The following is a 19,358-nucleotide window of genomic DNA, read 5'->3' as shown; positions in this document are numbered from 1 at the left end:
CAAGCATCCTAGCAGAGGGCCAGTTGTGGAGAGGGTGCTCTGTGTTTATGAATGATGAAATAGTGACAGTAAGGGTACTTGGGTGAACCTGGATGCCCAAGTTCTGGAGCTTTCTAGGTCGTAGAATGTCTCTTCCATAAGTCTCTTGCCTTCTCAGGGGAAGTATATTTGATCGGAACTGGCCATTGGCACACACTGACAATGTCACAGGCTTATAGGTTGTTCCTTTCTCATTCTAGACCTTGGAGGGTGTTTACGGTTTTAGGAAAGGAGCTTTGTGGCTGAAGAGTTAGTTATCAGTTACCTTGAAGTGAGTTATCATCACCTCTTAAATTGATATTGGTTTGAAAAAAAGTTAATTATCAGCACATTTATTGAATGCCAGCTGTGTGTCACACCCTGTGTTAGGCACCTTAAGGGATGTCAGGGAGGATCAACTCTGTTCCTCTAACCAATCCAACCTGGTTCTGCTGAACTTTGCCGTTGGTTTCAGAAGAGCAGGGGCTGCTGAATTGCCACCTGTTTCACTGTCTCCATCCCATAAACCTCTTCCTGGGTCTTTCCAACTTTAACCCATCACTCAGCCCTTCCCAGGGTTCCTTGCAAATTGATGTACAGGGGTTTTGCCAGAAAGCATCAATTCTGTTACAGGACAGTCTCTATGGAAACCTCCCCGGATGATCATGAACCTTGGCTTCATCTAATGTGGCTTCCGGGGCAGGTTGTTCAGGGCTCGGGGTTTTCTAGTGACTTGCGTGTGCACGCTAAGTTGCTTCTGTCGTGTCTGACTCTTTGCGATTCTATGGGCTCTAGCCCACCAGGCTCCTCTGTCCAGAAAGATTCTCCGGGCAAGAATACCAGAGTGGGTTGCCATGCCCTCATCCAGGAGATCTTCCCAACCCGGGGTTCAAACCCGAATCTCCTGCATTGGAGGCAGATTCTTTACCACTTAGCCACCTGGGAAGCCAATCTAGTGACTCACACAGGTGAATTTGGGGACAGCAGCTTGCTAGGGAGAAGGTTAGTGTTCTTCCTCTTGCTCAGAAATCCAGAAGTAGGTATATAATTGTAACTTCCTACAAAATCCCTTGGCCTCGAAAAGGCCCAAGGGCACCTCTGTCAGCTTCCTCTCTGGCAGGCTCCTTTCTCCTCCTCCATAAGGGCTGCACCTCAGGGCAGAGGAACCTGGGCAGAGTGAAGCTGACCAGAACCTCCTGATGCAGTGCCTTGGTTGAGTCATATCCTTTTTCCTCTGTGGAGACCCATTTCCTGATCCTGAGACTGCTCCTGAACTGGCAGCTTGCTCAGGGACCTCAGCCAGGAGAAAGAGGGACACTCATTTATTTCCCCGAGATGCTCTCTGACTTTGCTTTCCCCTAGCCCTCTGTCTCCTGCGTCCTCCAAACCTGAACCCCAGGAAGCTTCTGTGTCTGGGTTCTGACACCACCAGCACCCCAGCTCTGTCCTCTCTGCCCTGCCCTACTCAGCCTCCTGACCACTGAATTCAGTGTTGCGAACCCAGCTGAGACCTGAGGGTATAGGGAGGGACCCCACAGCCTCAGCCCTGGAAGGCAGACTTAACTGGAGATTTCACCCAGGTGTGCACACGCCGGCTTCTGGTGAGGGGGCCACCGCCGCAGCTAGAAGAGGGCTGTAGAGCGCCCCCTGGAAGGAGCCCCAGAATCGATCTACGTCCTGAACTGCATTCCGTGATGGGGGAAGTTGGAGAGAATTGCTGTCCCAGCCAATTATGTCACGTCTTTGGACCCTTGACGATTCTTTTTGCCCCTTTACTGTACTTGGGCTCAGAGTCCCCGTCTGGGTTTGTATTACATCTGGATAGGGACCTGGGTTCTCATCTTTCTCCAGGGCCTAGGTCGTAGATCTTGGAAACTCCTTGCAGAGCATTTTGCTCCTACCAAGGATCAGATCCCAGAGCCTTAAATAATGGATTTTGCTGCGCTGTGGCCTCGGCAGAGCTGTCTGCTGCCACCTCTTGTCCTTGTGTGTGCAGTGATGCCCACTGGGCGTTACCCGGAGGGAAGTGAACCCCGGAGCCCCCTCGCCCGCCCCAACAAGCCTCTACCCCGCGGTAAACCCACTTGCTGTTTCTGTTTCTGATTTACCTTGTTTCCCTTCTTCTTTGCACCAGCAAATCCCCATTATTCACCCAGGCAACTTGTCAAGGGCCTGCTTGGGGACCCATGAGCCATGTCCTCCAAGCTTACGGAGCTCCCTGATTGCCCACAGTATTCAGTATACGACCACTGTCATCCCAGCAGGCTTCCTCCGAGGCTGCGAGCGCCCCTGCCCCCCGGAGCCTGGGTCCATCTGCCCTCCCACCATCCTGCCGAGGGCTCGGGCCAGCCTGGCTGGGGCCTTTGGGAAGGGGACGCTGATGTCTCTCCCAGTGGGGCATCTAGGTGGCCCTGAATTTCTTCCTACCTCACAGGGATGTCGTGAGGCTTCAGACGAGAGGAGGACAAAGGTTCCTTGAGCTCTTGGTGGGAAAGGTGGAGTGAGTATCAGGTGTGATCTAGACAGAGATGAAATTCCGCCTGCTGGTGTGGCGGACAAGCTCGTGCTGTGTGGCCTTTCTCGGTCCCCCGGGCCACCCGCAGCCCCAGCCCCAGCCCCCTTGAGGCCAACCTGAGGGACTTTCAGATGTTCGACATTAGAGGTACCAGCAAACCCCTACGACGCACCCTGAATGAATTGCTGAGCATCAGAAGAAATGGACCCTGCTACCGAGGATGTACAAACGTGTGTCTGCATTAATGTCTGTACTGTAAATTTCTAATTTATCACTGTACAAAAAAAAAAAATAAACTTTGCTATTTAATTTTTGTATTAAAGGAAAATAAAGTTTTGTTTATTAGCTGGTGTGTAATTTGGCCTCTTCCTGCAGGTGTCTGAAAGCCCCTGGGAAGCACACTTACCCAGAAGGGAGAAATAAAGAGCTGGGTTTGCAGGGCAGAGGCACAGCCTTGTCTTCTTTTTGCTGATGCAATTTTCCCCCTTGGGATTTCTCCTGGGTCAGCCAACCCTCTGAGGTCCAAGGTCAACAGAATCCATCACTGCTGTGGTCATTGGTAACTCTCAAGTGGTCACATGATGCTTCGGATGTGACTCAAGTTCTCAAGCTGTCACTCCATCACACCCCATTTTGGCATTTTCAATACACGTGACCATTTTTACACACCTTCTCAGTCCCTTTGGCTTAATGTTGCAGCCTGAAGAAAGTTTTATCATTGCTAGAGTTCAGGCCACTCAAAAAGGGGAAAGGGAGCTTTTTTTTAACTCCAATTTTTTTGAAAAAACAAAACAAAACAACAATCTTTTTTTTTTTTCTGGTTACACAATGGTTCTGTGTTGTGTAATTGACATGGGAGTATGTCACATCAGTCAGCCAGGAAAATGACTTCTTCAGCTAATTTTATAAGTTGGGTGGTCTGTGTCCCCATAGCCAGAAGTCATCAGACAAAGCAAATTCAAGGCCTTTGTCAGGACATTGCCATGGGAGCAAGCAATATTATGGACCACACAGGCACACAGGGAAGGGGAGTGATTGCCATCGATTGGAGATGCTGTTGAGGTCCCTGAGGAGAACGTTGGCTCTTTTGGTTTACCTTTGAATTTCTTTCCACCCTTCGGTTTTACCTGAACACCACCCTGCTTTGCTGCGCGTAGAAAACCCAGGGAGCAAGAATCTGCAATGCTCTTCTCCTTCACTGCAGATTGCTCTTGTACTTTTAAGTCCAACCGTACCTGAAGGAAGGCATGTAATTTAAATTCTCTTCCCTGGAACAGGCTGTGTGTCTCGTTTCATTACCTACTCATTATGTAGTTACGATGTTAGGGAAAAGTCAACACAATCTGGGGTGAATTCACGATAATCCCTTGCACTGGTACAAACCCTTTCTGGAAAGAAAATGCTTTTATTTACATAATTTCATTTTACACTCATGTCACCTTGGAGGTAAGCAAGGTGGGTGGGCAGTACCTCGCTAGAGATGAGAACGGAAACTTAGGACAAGGGACTTGCTGAGGGGGACCTCTGTAGGTGGGGTAGCCTGTTGGCCAGCCAGGCTCTTTCCTGCTTAGCCCAGGGTTTTGTTTTCATTCTACTGGGTTGGCCAAAAAAGTCTTCTGGGATTTCCATATAATGTGATGGGAAACCCAAACGAACTTTTTGGCCAACCTAATACAGTGAGTTGCGAGTTGAACCGTGTTTGCCCCAAAGACACACTGAAGACCTATCACTCTTTACCTATGAATGTGAATTTCCTTGGAAATAGGGTCTTTGCAGTTGTAACCAAAATCAGCTCATACTAGATGCATGCCTGCATGTTAAGTCACTTCATTCATGGGCGACTCTTTGCGACCCCAGGGACTGTAGCCCACCAGGCTCCTCTGTCCATGGAGTTTTCCAGGCAAGAATACTGGAGTGGGTTGCGATTTCCTCCTCCAGGGGATCTTCCCAACCCAGGGATCGAACCCAGGTCTCCTGCTTCACAGGTGGGTTCTTCAGCACTGAGCCATCTGGGAAGCCCCATTCCTCTGATGTCTTTACTGCAGATAGTTCACCGAGAATGGATAAATGTTTTGGCAGGCAACTCAATAATGAGACCTGGCCATGAGCTTCTGTTGTTTAAGGATTATGTAGGTGATTACTCTTTTAAGTTTAAGCTGGACACCTCTAGAATAAACCCCAGGATCCCGGACACTCAACCGACCTGAACCGGTCTTAGCCGCTCTCCCCATCCACCCGCCCCTGATGGGAGCTCCGTATACAGGGCCAGGACCTTGGCTGGAATGTGGCCCAAGGGTTTTTAGCATTTCTGTCCTGAGAACTGATTTTTTCTCTTTCCCATTTTAGCTTTCACATGCAATCATAATTTTAAAGTTGACCAGACTCTTGACTAAAGAGGTCAGCCTTGGCCTCCTGTCTTCAGAGTTGCTGCGAACAGAAATAAACCACACTCTGAGAAGGGCGTTGCCCTCTGCTCAGTTTTCCTTCATGCAGCTGGGGTGTAGGACTGGGAACATCTTGGTAAACGTTTTGAAAAGATTGGACCTGCAAAGATTTAGTCCAAAAAGTTTTCAAAACGGGACCTTGGTCCCACCCGAAATTCCAAGAGTCGGGAATTTTCCTTCTGAGCTTTTCCTTCTGTCTCATCCTTAAGGAGAAGAGAACCCAAGGATTCATCTGCTCTCAGGGAAAGGCTTCCAATTTCTCAAACTCCGTGGGAGAAAGAATAAAAAGTAAGATTTATTACATTTCACATCAACTGGCTGATTTTCATCAGCTTCCCACATGGCTTCCCTTAAGCCCCCGATGTGGTTTTTGCCCAAGAGCCTGATGAATCTCACGGATAACCCTCATTATCAATGCCTATCTCTTTAAGAGATGAAATGATTGGCTATCCACCTTTTCCAGGATGCCGAAGGACTGCATCATTTCACTCGAGAGGAATTAAGTGTAGAGTGCAAAGCACTGAGACAGGGTTGATAAGTCACAGAGGAAAACCCATCCTAGTTCCGTCGCTTTCCATATACTGCCTTGCCTTTCCATGGGTGTTTCCCTTCGTGTGCAAGGACTCTTCCCTCCTTCAACTAGGCTGTGTCTAGTCTTCCTTCGACATTGAGATCCTAGGTCACCTCTCCTGGGAAGACGTCCCCAACCTTCCAACTTGCCACTTCCTGCCTCCTTTGGCTTCTTCTTTTTAATATTCATTCATTCGGCTGCTCTGGGGTTTAGCTCCAGCACAGGATCTTACGTTGCTGCACACAGAACTCAGTTGTGTCATGTGGGATCTAGTTCCCCAACCAGGAGTCGAACCTGGGCCCACCCGCATTGGGAAGGCGGAGTCTTAGCCACTGGACCACCAGGGAAGTCCCACTTCTGTTGCTTCTTACCACCGGTAAGTTTAAGCCTCTGTGCTTTCAACTCTGGGAGCCTCGATTGTTCTGTTTGTTATAGTCTGTTGCTGTATCCATCTCTCCACCAGAATGAGCAACCCGATGATGACTCTGAGCACCCAAAGGTGCCCACCCGCATGTCCTCAGGGCCTAGCAAGGGTTTCGGAAATATCTGTGGAGAGACTAAGGAAGGTAGGGTAGAAGAACACGGTGTTTTATCTTGTTAGGTGGGGGCTTTGGTGACAGATGTGGCCAGCATGGGAAAGAAAACCAAAGGTAACAAGAGGCATCACATAGGCCGAAGTTTCTGGAAAGAAGCTTGGGGGCAGTGGCAGAAAACCCTGCAGTCTTGGTTGTGACACCGGTCACCTACCTGCTGTGTTGCTTATTGTCGACTTTCTTCCCTCTTTTTTCTCTACCCCCCCCCCGCCCCACCCCCAACAAATATTTGCTGAGTGCCTACTGTATGCAGAATCCTGGGGTTGGCTGGGGAAGGGAGAGAGGGAGTGATTGTCGAAAACCGCAAAGACAAGGTCCAACTCTGAGTCCAAGAGTACAGATGACGAAACAGAGAAAGAATCCATCTGTTATTAACAAGCTTAAAATTCCAAACCTGGAAAAACAAATCCTCTGTTGCTTAGTAAATATTTGTGGAGTAGCTGAACGAGGGTCCAGCCCCAAGATAACTAAGGCACAACCTTTTCCCTCCAGAAGTTCACGGCAACAAACCACATGCCCTCCGTACCTGGTAAAGGCTCCGGACCCACTAATGGATCAGAGCTACTGTTCCTACCGTGTTCATTATGTAATTTCTTCCTAATCTGAGTCCTGGGGCTTTGTTTGTTTAGTGTGGGTGCTGCAGCTTCTGAGGACTGAGTGCAACAGGAAAGCATTTTCTAAGCCATTGTCATCCCATTTGATCCCCTGAAGGACACCTTGGTCTCAATAGGTAAGTGTGTAGGGAGGGGGCAGGAAGCAGGCAGAGTCCAGGCACCCTGACTTCTCTAAAACTTGGTCTGCTCATCAAAACCACCCCCTGTTCAAACTGTAAAAAAAACAGGGGACTTTCCTGGCAGTCCAGTGGTGAAGACTTCACCTTCCAGTTCACCAGGCACAGGTTCGATTCCTGGTCAGGGAGCTACAATCCCACGTGCTTCAGGACCCCAAACACCCCAAAACATAAAGCAGAAGCACAATTTAAGTGAATTCCATAAAGACTTTAAAAATGGTCCACATCAAAAAATCTTCCCCCCAAAATTGTAAAAAAATAAAAATCTAAACTCACAAGGTGGCATTAGAGGCATTTAGCCATCCGACCAGCTGCCTCCTCTGAACGTCTCCGCTGGCGCACGTGATTTATGATACCTGCACCCAGAAGGTGGTGTGTGTAGCTGTGTCTGCCTTGTGCCCTGTGGGATCCCTCTCTTGCTTCTCTCTCGCCATAGTTCTACGAATCCAGAGAGTCTGCTCTACAGAAATGAAGACAAGCACGCAGTCAACCGAGGTGCGGGCAGTGAGTGGTTCTGGAGCCCGAGATCCTGCGAGCGGGAGGGAGGGTGGACTCCGGCCGAGTTAGGAAAGGCCTCGGAGGCTGCGCCGTCTCCTCGCCGGGCACAGGGAGGTGGCGGGGGTCTGGGCGGGGAAGGGTGTCTCATGGAGCTCTCCCTGGCTGCCTCGGGGGGCCTGGACTGGAGACAAGGCCAGGATGGGTATGGGGGAGACGGGGCAGACAGACCAGTTTGAGAGACCGTGAAGGCCTCAACGAAGAGGTTAGCAGAGACTTGGAAAGGAGGGGGCGATTTTCAGAGAAACGGGCGAAAGACCGCGTCCTCCTCGGCACAATTCAATGAGCCGAATCTGTGCTTTCTAAACGGCCTGTGCTTCAGAGGCCCAGAGCTCTCTGTTTGCTCCGGACACCTGATACGGCACACTCCCTACGTTGCAAGACCCAGATAAATAATGACCGAAGGAATCACACCGGGGCTGCGGCCCGTGGCACCCCGGGGAGCTGGGGTTTCCCCGAGGAGACGGACTCCCTCAGAGTCTGCAGGTCAGCGTGACACCATCCGTCGGGGGCTGGAAAGGCCAGCGGCCCTGGGTGGTGGGCACCGTGTTGAGCTGTTTATGTGGTCTTCAGCCGCCCCACCACCTCTTTTGGACTCGGAGTTTCCTATCGAGACTATAGCTGCTGCAGATTCCATAGGAAAGACTTCACTTAGTATAAACACCAACTTAATCCCACTCACGTTTTCCATCTAGATCTTGTTTCTTGACAGTTTTCTCTGCGGGCTACTGTGATCAGTAAAAAAGAAGTCTGGACTGCCAGCCAGATCCACAGCAAAAGGTGTCATCAGCACACACCTTTCCCCTAGTCCTCTTCCTTTTAAATCAGAAATTCTGTATAACATTTTCCATCAGTGAAAGAGAGAACCACCACTTGCTAGCTTTCTCTCTCTCTCTCTATTTTTTTTTTTTTTTTGGGTCCTTTTTTTTTTTTTTTCCAAACAACAGACCTTCCTTTTGGATTTACATCAGCATTTAGCTAACTTCCTGAACACTTCACCCACTTCCTGAACTTATTCTGAGGAAGGAAAAACATCCTCCTTCAGAAATAAATGCAAATAATCACAGAGATTATTTTTATTAAATAAATAGTGTAAATGCAATGGAATTTCCTGTACAATGTACGTTTACTGTGGATATTTCAACAAGAATCTGTTTGTTGTAATCTCGTAGGAACCGTTTTATTTGCAGATAGTCTGAGGGATTATAACCGTTATGTAGCTACTCGAGATAAATTCTGAACATTTGCAATTTTTTTTTCTGTTTGCTGTTGTTAAAAAGTTTTTCTTTTTTTTTTACTGAAAAATCTGAACACTAGGGGGAATGGTTTTCTTTTGGTCAGCAATTCTGAAGCTTTGTTTCTTTTAAAACAGGGTTTTCATGACCCCTGGTGGTAAATAGGGGGAAGGGCCGCTTTAAAGCTGAAGGTGAGTGTCACACACTGTCTCAGTGATTAGGGTTTTTTAGTTATGCATTTGGGAGAAAATGGGCTTCCCTGGTGGTTCAGACGGTAAAGAATCTGCTTGCAATGCAGGAGACCCTGGTTCCATCCCTGAGTTGGGAAGATTCCCCTGGACTCCAATATTCTTGCCTGGAGAATCCCATGGACAGAGCGCATGGGGTGCCAAAGAGTCAGACACTGAACGACGAATACTTTGGGAGAAAACACACCTGTTCCAAGCACTTCTTAATGCCCATACTGCCTAAGAACCCTGTGAAGTGATGATCTGGAAATGGCAATCCTTAAACATTTCTGGTGATGTTCTGTTCTTTTGATTAATATTTCTTCAGAGCCAGCCCACTGCCTAGCCAGCCCACACTTAAACTGGTTCAGTTTCAGAATGAATGAAAAATCTGAGACTTTAGAGAGAGAAGCACATCGATATTTCAAGTCAGGATCAGGGTCTCTTCATTTTTTTTTTTTTTTTTAATGAAGGCAGTCTCTGTATTTGTAAGAAGTTCAATTTGGTCATCTGGTTGTGGAGAAGAATGGTATTTTTCTGTTGAGTAAATCTCATGGATGCCTTAGAGATATGTTTTAGGCTGACTGTCCTGGTCTTTTTTGTTTTCATTTCTGGCTACACCACACGGCATGTGGAATCTTAGTTCCCCAACCAGGGATTGAACCCCAGGCCCCTCGCCTTGGAAGGGCAGTGTCTTAACCTCTAGACCACCAGGGAAGTCCCCTTGCCCCTGTCTTTTACGAAGGGTTTACAGGGCCTTTCTTAATGTTCTCCAGTGTGTCGGGCAGCAGCTAATTTTTAGAGGAAGCAGTGATAAGAATCTGAGAAAGGCTTTTCGCCCCCGAGTTCCTTGCACCGCCGTCCAGCAGAAGGCTGCCTGGGACAGATGGGTATCTAGCCTCCTCATGCCTTCCCCAGGAAGAGGCTCCCTCATCCATTACCCAGGCTGACATTCTTCTGCAGGTCCATCGAAGGCCTGCAGAGTGGGGCCCCTTCCCCTTTCCTCCAGCCCCACGTCCCGCCTCTTCCTCAGACTCCACGTGTGTTCTAACCAATTCCAACTCCCTTGTGTCTCACTCCTCTCTGCTTTGCACATGTAGGTCCCCTCAGCCAGGAGACCCTGTCCCTCCAAGGCTCTGGACTCACTGCTCAAGACCCCGTGTAAGCGTTCTCTCTCCTGGGAGCCTTGAATGATCCCTCCTGGCCGACCTTGTGTCCCCTGTGTTCAGTTCAGTTCAGTCACCTCTCAAACACCTATAATTGCATGTTATCTCACATTCCATTGTTTGCACACATGTCTCTCATAAACATCTGTGATAGTCTCAAGGACAAGGACTGTCCTGGTGCCTAACTCCCTGGCTTGTCCAGGTGCCCTGCAAATGTTCACTGACGTCCTGACATCAGTGTCTGTAGGCTTAGACTGTTCCGCTGGGCTGTAGTGTTTTGATAGGAGAGGGTGGGGAGCGTGCAGCTAGTTCAAAAGTAGAGTTGACAGTCAAGAGAGCAGGTCTTTGAAAGTGTACAGAACCACTTATTAAATCAAATGGCCTCAAACTTCATCCCCTGAGGAATATGATGGTTTCACAAAAATGATTTCTAAGTTTTTATCTGGGTGCATCACAGTTTCTATAACTGGAGGAGCTGTGATCTAAGCATTTGTAAAACTCTGAGGTCAATGCAGGAAGTCTGTAACTGCATGAAAAATATATAATGCACACATGTGTCTTTGGGGAGCGAAATGGTCCAATCTTTCATAGGTGGGTATATGATCACAAAAGATTGAATACCACTGATGAAGAATTGTTGCAAAAAGGATGCTCGTAATCTTTTATTGGCTCAGTAGGAGTTGACACTTTCTTGAGTGCTTCACAAGGGAGGCTTATAAACCAGCGATTCTGTTGCTTTTTCTCCACTGTCCTTCGTTAGGGCACCTACGGGTCTGGTCTACAATTTAAAAAGAGAGGTCAAGGGCTTTTGCCTGTGTTCCATTGGTGTTGAGTTAGTGTCATCCTCCTTAGGTTCTTAAGGTATTGTGAAGGTATGATCAGAACCCTCGTTAACCCAAGATTATGCAGCGTTCCCCACATAAAGAATTTTTCCTGCTGCAGGAAAGCTATCCCAGAGTGCTCACCAATCCTGCCCAGGTGGTCCAGGCTGAACCCTTTGTGCAGGTAACCTACATGTGAAGCACGACTATAAAATGTTCTGCCACTGTGGGCTGGGCTTGCAAACTGCCAGGATGCTTTTGCTCCTGGATGGGAGATGATTAAAGTGAATTGTGGTCGGGAGAGTCAGGCTTCATGTGTGTGTGAGCAGGGCAGTCATTCAGAGTCTCAGGCTTTAATGCTCTTGCTGTCTTGAGTGAAGTGAAAGTGAAAGTCGCTCAGTCATGTCCGACTCTTTGCGACTCCATGGACTGTCGGCTACCAGACTCCTCAGCAGACAGTCCTTGGAGTTTTTCAGGCAAAAGTACTGGAGTGGGTTGCCATTTGAAGTTCTTAATAATTTTTGAATAAAAGCTTCTATATTTTTACTTTGCACCTGGTCCTGCAAATTGTGCTGCAAGACCCGAGTGGCTGCACATACCTGAAGCAGCACCGTGCGGTGGAAAGGGCACGAGCTCTGGAGTCAGCAGTTGGGAGTTCAGGTCCCTGTTCTGTAATTTCCCAGCTGTGTGAGTGTGACTAGGTTGCTTAACGTCTCTGGCCTTCAGTGTTCTTATATCTAAAACGGTGATCATGGTGACCATAATATCTAACTTCTGTAATTGTCAGGGCTGTTAAACAGTACACGTGATGGCAATGGCTGATGATGATGACAATGATTTGAAATTAACAAGTTAAGAAAGAACAAAATACATGAATGTGAAAAGGAGACCAAAACAAACCAAAAAATCCATACACACAGACTTTTAGAGGTGGGAGGAATCCTAAAGATGAGCTCTTAGGTCCAGATGTTTTGACCTTTGTCCTTCCACAGTCCTTTGAATTAAACCACGTGAAAACATTATATTATCATTATTTTCCTTTATTATAAATCTTTTTCTGCATTCAACTTTGAGACCTCTCCCCTACCTCTCCAGACTTGGGACTGTGTCTATCCTTGAAAACAGACAAACAAACAAACAAAACTCTTCACAACGCCTGTCATAAAGTAGATGTTTAATAAATAATTGTTGAAAGAATAAACTAGCTCATTATTTGATTTTCTTGTTGCAAAGCTGAAGCCCAGAGAAACTGAGTGAGTTACACAGGCTCACAAAGCCCGTCCTTGGCAAAGCCAGAACTGGAGTCCCTTCTGTTTGTTTTGAAAGGAGTGCTTAGGGCCCCGTGGGGACCCATGTACACACCATCTTTATTGCTTGCTGAGTTGCAATGATCAGATTACCTGGGAAATGTCTGAGTCTTTTGTGTAAGTGTATATTTACTTATTTGGAGTAAAAAATCAGAGGGGAAGGCCAGCCTCTGGGGCTGGAATGAATATCCTTGGGACTGTCTCAGAGAACTTCTAGAGAAAGCAATCCATCAGACCCCTTTACGGAGCTCACAAGCCTGGCTCCCCTCTCTCCTTCCCCAGATCCTCCCATTCATGAGATTATCCTCTGTGATGCTGATGTCCTAGCTGTGATTGATCACCCACTGCTATCTCGGGGACCTGAGAGTGACCTTCTGGGTGCATTTGTAAGGGGAAAAAAAATAAAAAACTTGAATGCATCCTCCAGTTGGCCTGAGATAAGGGGGGCTCAGAGTCATCTTTCATTAGAAAGATGGAAAAGCAATCATTGGAAAAACAATCCAAACAATAATAAAAAAATATCCATAAGAAAATATTCTCCTTCCAGAGACTTAAAAGATACTTCTCATTTCAGCCACCCCACTGACATGATACCACCTCTAGGCAAGAAAAACAAATGTGTTTGTAAGAGGAGGAGAGGAAGGGAAGAAAGCAGAGATGGAAAGGTTAACAGAGGAAGGGAGGAGGGGCAGGATGCAGGGAAAAGATGAAGAAACAAAGACAGAGAGGCTGAACGTATTTGAAAAGAGATGTGGGACCCATATTTACCTGAAGAATCCCAGAAAGCTAAATCAGACTATCAGGATGAATCAGTCTTGATAAACTCACTTGGTTCAGCGTTAATTCTCAGGCTGGGAAGGAAGCATTGGAATAGAGTGAAAAGATCTGGGTTTGAGTTTCGGCTCGAATGACAGTTTGTTGTGCAGACTGGCACTTGAATTTTTCAAGTCCTAGACCTCAGTTTTCTAACTCAGAAGTAGGGGGGAAATAGAGGAAATGAGACATACAAAAGTCATTTGAAAAAACAGAGTGTGACTCAAGCAAACATGGCCTCGAATTTATACACGAGCTGGATCCATTCCACTTAAAACAGGCTTCGACACACCCCCAGCTCTGCTCTTCAGAAGCTGGAGGAACTTTTCTACCTCGTGTTTCTTAAATAAATAAGTACAAGATCCGATAGTCTCGTGACATCATTATGCTCAGGTGAGCTCATTCCGAGTCGTGGATACAATTCTGAAATCATAATAAAAAGAGAAAACAGACGCATGGCTTCCTACCAGCTTTCAACACACTTGTTACCCTGGAGTGGGCAGACCTGGCTGGCAATGAGTCCTGATGCCAGTCCTGCTGCTCCAGTGCTGGGTATAAGTGAGTGTGACCATCTGCAAATTTCTCAGTGTCATCCAACCTCCCTGTTCCCACTTCTGATGGGAAAACAGCCCCCTCCCTGTGTTGTCAGCACAAAGGCAAGTGCTGAGCGCAGCTCTTGACGTCTGCTGGAGCCTCTGCCTCTGTTGACCGACCCTGCACCCTCAGTTCCGGTGCAGAGCAGATGAGAAATACATAGGATTTTTCCTCCTCCTTTTCTCTTTTTCACTGCTCTTACCCCCTCCCCACTCCCACTTACTCAGGTGTATTTCCCTGGGCCCCAAAGTAAAAGCTTTGGATCTGCGTATCTGAGATACTGCTTGACAGCATCTCTGTGAAGGCTTCAAACAGGAAGTGCAGCCACCGCACTAAACCCCCTACATACTAGCCTACAAGTTGTGAGCTTTCAAAGATGTGGATGTGAAGACCGGATGGAGTTGGAGGCCCAGAGAAAGGATGAAGAGAGAAAAGAGGACGAAGAAGACACTGAAGAACCGAAGGGATTCACGACACAGGAAACGGCAAGGGGATTTTCTCTACTTGTGGAGGCATGGTTAGTTTTTGAGGCTGCTGCTACTGCTGCTAAGTCGCTTCAGTCGTGTCCAACTCTGTGTGACCCCATAGATGGCAACCCACCAGGCTCCCCCATCCCTGGGGTTCTCCAGGCAAGAACACTGGAGTGGGTTGCCAGTAGTTTTGAGGCACCAGACCTGAACGTCGAAAGACGTATGAAAGTTGCAGCAGTCGTTCAGAACGCAATCCAGGGCTACCGTGGCATCCCTGACAAGAGAGACGAGCTACCACCCAGAAATCACTGGATCATTTTTTCAAGAGGCTAGGTGGAATTGAGTCTGGCGTGGACCAGAGCTTGTGCCATCAACGTCAGCTGCGAGCGGAATTGCAGCCTGCCCTCCGTCTCTGTTGCTGACGACCCTTCGGCTCTTCCATTGCCCACCGCCGCTCCCTCCTCCATCACTAACTCTCCTCGCCTGTGCACCCGATGCCCGCCCCTGTATGCCAGCTGTTGTGCTGTGCTGCTGCACTTTTCAAGGTCCTGTACTGTAAGGTTAAAAATGTTTTCTTTATTTTTTGTTTTGTAACGTATTATTTGTGTGAAAAGCATTATAAACCTGTTATAGTACAGGACTATACAACCAACCGTGTTAGCTGGCTCCCTAGGCTGACTCTGTTGGACTTAGGGACAAATTGGATTTACGAACGCATTCTCAGAATGGAACTCATTTGTGTGTAGGGGACTTACTGTATTTTATGGTTGTATATCTGTCTTGGGTGTCAGCAATGAAAACAGATTCCAGAGAACTTATTTGCAGAGCAGTTTATTGGCGGGATATTAAGGGATGGAGAGAACTAGAAATGGGTAGAGATCAGAGGAAGTTCTTGTGCTGTGAAGAACGCAGTGGGGGAGGGGAAAACGTCCAAGTGTGAGTTTTCTCTTGGTTGATAATTTGTTGTGTGAACACGGACGTGTCATTCCACATCCTGGGCCTCCGGTCTCCCACCCAGGAGTGGAGAGTCAGTGGGCAAGGCCGGCGAGGCCACAGCTGCGGTGTCCGGCAGCAGTGTGGTCAGCAGGCCAGTTCCGCTGCTTTTGAACCAACGGCTTCCAGCTCTCTCCGTGGATAACCACCAGCCACATCTGCATTCCTGCACTGATTCCTGGAGGCTGCCAGTTCAAGGGAAGACTACCAGAGCGGCTGAGCCCAAGTCAGTTGCCAACCCTCAGATTTTGCTAGGGCCAGTGTGTGAGTGTGTGTGTGTCTGTGTGAGTGTGTGTGAATGTGTGTGAGTGAGTGTGTGTGTGAGTGTGTGTTTGTGTGTGTGTATGAGTGTGAGTGTGTGTGTGAGAGTAAGTGTGCACGTGTGTGTATGTGTGTGAGAAAGACAGAGAGAGAGGTCCTGACTACTTTTGATGTGAAAGATGGGTTCACCCTCCCACCAAGAAAAACCACACCGAGATCAGTCCTTAGGAAGAGAGAGGGGTTGGTTGAGAGACACTAGACAATTAAACTAGGATGCCTGTCCAGTTGCAGCTCAGAAGAGGACGTGCAGGCATCTTCCAGAGGCCATGGACTCTGAGGTCCCGCCTTGTGTGGGATAAAGGGCCCAAGTACAGTGCTGAGGGTCCTCCATCCACTGCTGTGGATAGGGAGGGCCCTGCAGCGTCTGTTCCTTCAAAGTGGTTTTGAAGAAAAATCAACATTAAATGAAAACAAATAATTAGGAATATATTGTCATTGAAAAACACATATAAACAAGTTCCACTTTCCACTTCCACTTTGAAAGTGGCTCAGTCGTGTCCAACTCTTTGTGACCCCATGGACTATACAGTCCATGGAATTCTCCAGGCCAGAATACTGGAGTGGGTAGCCTTTCCCTTGTCCAAGGGATCTTCCCAACCCAGGGATCAAACACAGGTCTCCCACATTGCAGGTGGATTCTTTACCAGCTGAGCCACAAAGGAAGGCCAAGAACACTGGAGTGGGTAGCCTATCCCTTCTCTAGCAGATCTTCCTGACCCAGGAATCGAACCGGGGTCTCCTGCATTGCAGGCAGATTCTTTACCAACTGAGCTATGCTGCTACTGCTGCTAAGTCACTTCAGTCGTGTCCAACTCTTTGTGACCCCATAGACGGCAGCCCACCAGGCTCCCTTGTCCCTAGGATTCTCCAGGCCAAAACATTGGAGTGGGTTGCCATTTCCTTCTCCAATGCATGCAAGTGAAAAGTGAAAGTGAAGTCACTCAGTCGTGTCCGACTCTTAGCAACCCCATGGACTGCAGTCTACCTGGCTCTTCTGTCCATGGGGTTTTCCAGGCAAGAGTACTGGAGTGGGGTGCCATTGCCTTCTCCAACTGAGCTATGAGGGAAGCCCAATAAACAAGTTGAATTCAATTAAATTAAATACACTCTGCCTCTGAGTGTAGACAGGTTTGGAGAAATAGCTGTGCAGACATCAGTCACAAGCCATCTGAAGAGCTGGCCCCTTACCATTTAATAAACAAGTTGAATTCAATTAAATGGTAAGGGGCCAGCTCTTCAGATGGCTTGTGACTGATTTCCACACAGCTGTTTCTCCAGACCTGTCTACACTCAGAGGCAGGGGCTTCAAGCAGCCCATGTGTGTTTCTCACCTCCTCTCAGCTCTCAGCACGCCCCTGAATGCTGGGTGGCCGTGTCACTGATTGTATGGTCTCTGCTTCAGGAACTGACTGCTTCCTTCTTTCGTATCTTTAAAACCCTAATCATTCAAAAAACTAAATTAAAGACTCAAGCCCAACAGCTGAATGCATATTTTTGTTTGGGAAAGCCCAGCTTTCAGCAGAAGATTACCCTGGGCAAAGGCATCTGCCCTGCTGCCCCGCCCCCCACCCCAACGTTTCTTTTTAGAACAAGTATTCTGATGAATCTCAGAAGTCATTGGACCTATTTCCTGCTAAAAGGTGACAAACCAACAAGAAAATAATCGTTAAATCACCCCTCAACTCTTCATTGCAAATAAAGAGGACTACTTTGGACAATTTAGATGGTCCACTGCTGCTGCTGCTAAGTCACTTCAGTTGTGTCCGACTCTGTGCGACCCCATAGGCGGCAGCCCACTAGGCTCCCCCGTCCCTGGGATTCTCCAGGCAAGAACACTGGAGTGGGTTGCCATTCCCTTCTCCATAGATGGTCCACAATCACCTCCAAAATTTGGTATGGATTATGTTAGACTAAATCCTCACTTTTGCACAGGGCTTCACAGTTTATACAGAGCTTTATGGCTTGCATGGGCTTCCCAGGTGGCTCAGTGGTAAGGAGTCTACCTGCCAACGCAGGAGACCCAGGTTTGATCCCTGGTCAGGAAGATCCCCTGGAGGAGGAAATGGCAATCCGCTACAGTGTTCTTGCCTGGGAAATCCCATGGACAGAGGAGCCTAGTGGGATCCTCCATGGGATCACACAGAGTCGGACACTGAGCAACTGACTGAGCACACACACACACATGCATAGTTCTCATGGAGTCTGCAGTTTGCCCTCTTAAATGCATTATTTTATTTGAGCCCCATAATAGGCCACTGGGCAAGCATCACTTTTCTTCTGATTACTGTAAATACGTCCTCAACTTGTTCAATGTCCACTCTTTCTTTTTTCTTTTAAATTGAGGCATACTTAACATCTGATAAAAAGCACAAGTCTCAATTGTTCACTCTGGCAAGTTTTGACAGTTTTACACACTGTGTAACTGCCAGGTACAAACAGACACAAAACATTTCCATCACCCCAGAACATTTCCTCACTTTTCTTTCCAATTTCCCTCTCCCCGCAGCAACTACTTTCTGATTTCTATCACTACAATTTTTGTTTTTTGGTATGTGAGTTTCATTTCATATCAATGGAATCACACAGTATATGCATGAATTATCCATGCTGTGTATACCAGGAGAGTCTACATTTGTATTGCCAATAGTATTCATTGTGTAAATACATCACAATTTGCTTTTGAAATCATCTTTTGATAGAAATTTGTGGAGTTTGGGGGGGGCATACTTTTTGCTTTTATAAATATGGCTGCTATAAAAATTCTTGTACAAATACTTTTGTGAACATGTGTTTTCATTTAACTTGGATAAATACCTAAGAATGAAATCGCTGGGTCATAGGGTAGATGTATGTTTAACTTTATAAAAAAAGCACCAAATAGTTCTCCAAAGTGGTTTGTCAGATATATGGCTTGTCAACATCCACTTGGCTTCCTCCAGTCATTTCTCCTTGTAGACTCCAGAGCAATCTATTCAAAACATAACCTTGATCCCATCACTTTCCTGCTGAAACCCTTTCAATGGTTTTCCACTACCCTTCAGATGGAGTCCAAATTTTTAAACACGGCGTGCATAGCGTGGCCCCTCACTTGCATCAGCTACTGCTTCCTGTTCTCCCTGCCCCCTTGTATCTGCATTCCAGTCTCCTTCCCTGTGAAGCTTTTTCCCTCCTCTTTTCCTGGATGACCCCTGTTCATCCACTGGACTCTCTGCCCATTTATCCTTCAAGTTTCAACTTACGGCTTACTTCCTCAGGGGCTTCCTCTGTGGACGAGGTCAGGTCACACGTTACCTGCCCCTGTGATGCCCGGGTCTTCTCCTTCTTAACATTCATCGTGCAGTTGTTATTTTTAAATCGCGTATATTTATTTCAGGTTTTGAATAGGCTGTACATTCATACGGTTCAAAGATTCTCAAAAGATGTTCAGCGAAAAGTTTTGGGTGCACTCCTGTTCCATTTTGCCTGGCTTCCCACCTACCTAAAAAAAAAACACAGAAAAACTCCCTTCAATCCCTTTCCAGAGGGACTTCCCTGGTTAAGAATTCACCTCCATTGCAGGGGATGCGGGTCTGATCGCTGGTCAGTGAACTAAGATCCCACGTGTCTCGGGGCAAACTAACGCCACGAGTCACAGCTAGTGAAGCCTGCGCGTCACAGCGAAGCCTGCACAGCAACAAAAGCTTCCTCTCCAGAAAATGCCGGTGTGAGACTTTTACACACATATGCACTATACTGATTATTAGTATTACTCTTGTAATATCACGGCATCAATTTAGTACATTACTATATTAGTACATATGCTAATATAAAGAATATATACTAATTATATAATATATATATTATATGTATATATACATATAATATATAAATGTATATATAATATAAATATATACTAATATAATAAATTGATGCAGTAATATTACAA

At 47.1% G+C, this 19,358-nt stretch overlaps 1 long non-coding RNA gene across 1 annotated transcript; it reads left to right on the top strand.

Annotated features, from left to right (window-relative positions):
- The first annotated feature begins 5,315 nt into the window (after positions 1-5,315).
- On the top strand, positions 5,316-12,521 carry LOC129652680 (uncharacterized). Its single transcript, XR_008714680.1, has 5 exons — positions 5,316-5,924; positions 6,771-6,871; positions 7,368-7,426; positions 8,859-8,912; positions 9,020-12,521. It is a non-coding gene; the product is annotated as an uncharacterized LOC129652680 (long non-coding RNA).
- Positions 12,522-19,358: the final 6,837 nt, after the last annotated feature.

Source organism: Bubalus kerabau, chromosome 5 (assembly GCF_029407905.1).
Source record: "Bubalus kerabau isolate K-KA32 ecotype Philippines breed swamp buffalo chromosome 5, PCC_UOA_SB_1v2, whole genome shotgun sequence".
Taxonomy (NCBI): Eukaryota; Metazoa; Chordata; class Mammalia; order Artiodactyla; family Bovidae; genus Bubalus; species Bubalus kerabau.
This window is presented reverse-complemented; position numbering and strand designations above follow the sequence as displayed.